Source organism: Panthera uncia, unplaced genomic scaffold, assembly GCF_023721935.1.
Source record: "Panthera uncia isolate 11264 unplaced genomic scaffold, Puncia_PCG_1.0 HiC_scaffold_2008, whole genome shotgun sequence".
NCBI classification, from domain to species: Eukaryota; Metazoa; Chordata; class Mammalia; order Carnivora; family Felidae; genus Panthera; species Panthera uncia.
The window spans coordinates 5,298-10,594 of record NW_026058699.1 but is presented as its reverse complement, the minus strand read 5'-3'; positions in this window follow the sequence as shown (position 1 = coordinate 10,594).

Sequence of the window (5,297 nt, the reverse complement as noted above, 5' to 3'; positions counted from 1 at the left end):
TCACTCGAGAATTCTACCAAACATTTAAAGAAGATTTAACATAAATCCTCAAACTCTTTCAAAGAACTGAAGAAGAAGAAACACTTCCAAACTTGTTTTATGAGGCCAGCATTACTCTGATACCAAAGCCAAAGATACTACAAGAAAACTACAGACTAGGGGAGCCTGGGTAGCTCAGTCATTTAAGTGCCCGGCTCCTGGTTTCAGCTCAGATCATGATCTCACGGTTCCTGAGTTCAAGCCCCACAACGGACTCTGCACTTTCAGCCCACCTGGGATTCTCTCACGTGTACTCTCCCTCATTCTCTGTCCCTCCCCTGCTTGCTCTGTCTCTCTCTCAAAAAAAAAAAAAAAAAAATTTAAGAAAACTACAGACCATATACATGGTAAATATTGATCAAAAAATCTTCAATAAAATACTATCAAACCAAATTTAAGATATATTAAAAGGATCATACCCCATGACCTACTGGGATTTATTCCCAGAATGCAAGGATGGTTCAATATATGAAAATCATCAATGTAATATACCACATTAACAGAATGAAGGCCAAAAACACATAATCCTCTCAACTGAGACATAAAAAGCATTTGACAGAAGTCAATATCATTTTATCAGTAAAAAACAGGAATAGAGGAAAACTACCTCAATATAATAAATAGCATATGTGGAAAGCTCACAGCTACCATCATACTAAATGGTGAAAGGCTAAAAGCTTTTCCTCTAAGATTAGGAACAGACATCACTCTATCCAACATAGTATTAGAAGTCCTAGTCAGCGGGCTGCCTGGGTGGCAGTTGGTTAAGCTTCCAACTTCAGCTCAGGTCATGATCTCGTGGTGCATGAGTTTGAGCCCCGCGTTGGGCTCTGTGCTGACAGCTTGGAGCCTGGAGCTGCTTCAGACTCTATGTCTCCCTCTCTCTCTCTGCCACTCCCCTGTTCACACTCTGTCTCTCTCTCTCAAAAATAAATAATAAAAATTTAAAAATTAAAAAAAAAGAAAAGAAGCCCTAGTCAGAGAAATTAGGCAAGAGAAGGAAATAAAAGTCATTCACATTGGAAAGGAAGAAGTAAAAGTATCTCTATTCATAGTTGATTTTATATGTAGAAAACACTAAAGATTATGCACACACACACACACACACACACACACACACAAACTGTTGTAACTAATAAAATAATTCAGAAAAGTTGCAGGATACAAAATCAGTTTGTTTCCATGGAATGAATAATTTAAAAGGAAATTTTTTAAAATTCCATTTACAATGGCATCAAAAAGAATAAAAAACTTAGGAATAAATCTAACCAAGATGCCGAATGATGTGTATACGAAGAACTACAAATCAATGCTAAAAGAAATTAAAGAAGACACAAATAAATGGCATGACGTCCTATGGTCATGGATTGTAATACTCAATATTGTTAATATGGCAGTAATACCCAAAGCAATCTAGAGATACAATGCAATCTCCATCAATATCCCAATGACAATTTCTTCTGAAATAGAAAAATCCATCCTAATAGTCATAGCAAATCTCAAGGAACCCCAAAAATTACTGCAAAGAAACAGTAATCAAACAATGTGGTACCAGCAAAAAGACAGACGTATGGACCAATAAAACAAAACAGCCAGAAATAAACCCTCATGTATTGGCTGAATGATCTTCAACAAGGATGCCAAAAGCACTCAACTGGGAAAGGACAATCTCTTCAAAAAACAGTGTTGGGTCAACTGGATATCCACCTGCAAAAGAATGATATTGAACCTTTATCTTACACCAACCATACGTAAAATTTAACCAAAACGGGTTAACTAAGCTAAATGTAAGACCCAAAACTGCAAGACTCCTACAAGAAAACATGAGGGAAAATCTTCAAGATGTTGGATATGGAAGTAATTTCTTGGATGACACCAAAAGCAGACAATAAAAGCAAAAATACACAAATAGACCTCAAACTTAAACATTTTAAACATCAAACTTAAACATTTTCTGTGCACCCAAGGACACAATGAACAGAATAAAAAGGCCACCTGTGGAATGGAAGAAAATATTTGTAAATCGTGTGTCTGATAAGGGTTAATATCTAGAAAATATAAATAATTCCTACAAACCAACAGCAACAAAATAACCTAATTAAAAAGTGGGCAAAGGAATTGAAAAGATGTTTCTCCAAAGATGATAAAGTGACTGGCCAACTATCACATGAAAAAGATGCTCAACTTCACGAATGATCAGAGAAAAGCAAATCAACACCACAATGAGTTATCACTTCACATCTATTAGAATTTGTTACTATTAAAAATAATAATAATAAGTGTTGATGAGGATACGGAGAAACTGAAACCCTTGTGCATGTAGGTAGGATTGTATAATAGTGCCAGGCTCTATGGACAAGACACTCATCCATATGGTAGTATGGTATGGTATGATATATTCCTTGGTAGGTATTTCCTTGACAGATTAAAAACAGAACTACCATATGTTCCAGCGATCCCACTTTGGGGTATATATCCAAAAGAATTGAAATCCAGGTCTCAAAGAGATAGCTTCACACCCTGTTCATAGCAGCGCAATAGCCAAGAAATGGAAGCAACCCAAATACCCATCAATAGATGAATGATAAACAAAATGTGGCGTATACATACAATGGAATATTATTCAGCCCTAAAAAGGAAGGAAGTCCTACCACGTGCTAAAATGTTGGGTGAATGTTGAGAATATCATACTACATGAAATAAGCCAGTCACAAAACGGCAAATTCTGTACGATTCCACTTATATGAGATATCTACCTACAATAGTAAAACTCATAGAAACAAAGTAGAAAGCTTACCATAGCCTGGAAGAACAGGGAGAAAGAGAGCTATTCTGCGCGTACAGAGTTTCCGTTTTGCAAGATGAGAGTTCTGAATATCTGTTGTATAATTGTGTGAATAACAACACTACCCTGTACACTTGAAACTGGTTAAGATGGTGAATTTTATGTTTTTTGCCACAATAAAAATAAAATAAAATATATTTTTTAAATGCAGAAGATTTTGCAAGCTAGTAGAATTGGTGATGGACTGACAATAAGTTGTCTGGGTTTTTCAAAGAACTCATTTATTCTACAAGTATTAACTTTTACAAAAATATGCATATATAGTAGAATATAGACATAAAAATTACGACCTAGGGGCACCTGGGTGTCTCAGTCATTAAGCGTCCGACTTCAGCTCAGGTCATGATCTCACAGTTCGTGAGTTTGAGCCCTAAGTGGGGCTCTGTGCTGACAGCACAAAGCCTGCTTGGGATTCCCTCCCTCTCTCTCTCCTTCTCTCTCTCCCTCCCCCTCCCTCTCTCCCTCTGCCCCGCCCCCATTTGTGCACTCCCTTGCTCTCTCAAAATAAATAAACTTAAAAAAAAAGAATTACTACATAAAAAATACAGCAGACACCTTAATATAAGACTTAGTTAAGATATCTTAGCATGGATAATCTGTCAATTCAGAGAAATTTATTTAAAAAGTTAGTTTTCTTTACCCCTGTTTTTTTCATTGGTCAAAAATATCTCGAACAAGCCTATTAATCAGTAGATGCTCAACAACTATCTGCTATTAACAATGACAGAAAAAGCGAAGAAAATACCGTCACATGCTACAACGTGAATGAATCTTGAGGACATTATGCTAAGTGAATGTGCTAATCACATAAAGACAAATTCTGTATGATTATACTGATAGGAGATATCAAGAGTAGTCAAACTCACCAAGACCAAAAACAGAATCATGGTTAATAAGAGCTGGAGGGAGAGGGAAGTGGGGGTTGTTGACGGCTACAGAGTTTCAGTTTCGTAAGAAGAAAAAGTTCTGGAGATCTATTTCCAATAATTCCAATGATGGACTGTACTGAACTGTACTCTTAAAAATGGTTAAGATGATTTTAAAAACACACAGTGGAAAAGGACACAGAGGTTCAACTTCATTGAGTCGGCAAAACTGGCTATATGACTGTTTTTATATCTAGTGAGTAATGTTTGTGTGAGTGACATAATTCAGATTATATCTCTCTCTCACTGTAATATGTGACTTGGTAGCAACGTTTTGGGGGAAGAAATCTAGAGGCTTTTCCTATCCCAACTAACCGAGGCTATCATGACCGATCTAAAAAGAACCCAATAATTACGCATGACCAAATTGGCCTAGGTTAGTTTGAAACAGTATAGATTTTTTTTTCTGGCAACTTGAAATGTTATTAATCACAGACCAAACAGAAGCAACTATCATCTATCATTATCCTTTCATAACATGACATGTGATGTCATGTAATGACAGTGATAGTAGTGATTAAAAGCTTTAATGCCAAAGACATGTAATAAAGAGCAATCCTTTAAGTGAAATAGGTTTAGGGTTTTTTGCTCGGTTTTACCGAGATATAGTCGACATACAACATCATTTTTATGTGAGGGGTACAATGTAATGATTTGATATATGTATATATTGCAAAATGATTACAGTAAAGTTGAGTGAACATCTGTCACTTCACATAGTCACAAACTTTTTGTCCGCAGAACTTAGTTAACTCATAACTGGAAGTTTGTATCTTTTGACCACCCTCACCTCTTTCCCCCACCCCCAAGGCCTCACCTCTGGCAACCACCTATCTGTTTTCTATATCTGTGAGTTTGTTTTTTTTAGATTCCACATACAAGTGAGATCACAGTATTTGTCTTTGTCTTTGACTTATCTCAGCATAATGACCTCCAGGTCTACCCATGTTGTTGCAAATAGCAGGCTTTCCTTCTTTTTAATGGCTAATTAATATCCCATTATACATTGTGATATCTGTTAACATTTTTGTTATCCATTCATCCATTGATGGACACTTAGGTTGTTTTCTGGTCTTGGCTATTGTAAATAATTCTGCAATGAACATGGGAGTGCAGACACCTCTTCAAGATACTGGTTTCACTTTCTTTGGATATAGGCCCAGAAGTGGAATTGCTGGATTATATGGTAGTATAATATGTGATATATGATAAGATATATATGGTGCTGGACTATATGATAGTCATATTTTTAATTTGTTGAGGACACTCCATACTCTTTTCCACAGTGGCTGCACCAATTTACATTCCCAAAAATGATGGACAAGAAATCTCTTTTCTCCACAACCTCACCAGCACCTGTTAGCTCTTGTCTTCTGACAGCCATTCTAAGATGTGTGAAGTGATATCATTGTGATTCTGATTTGCATTTCCCTGGTTATCAGTGATGTTGAATACCTTTTTATGCACCTGTTGGCCATTTGTATGTC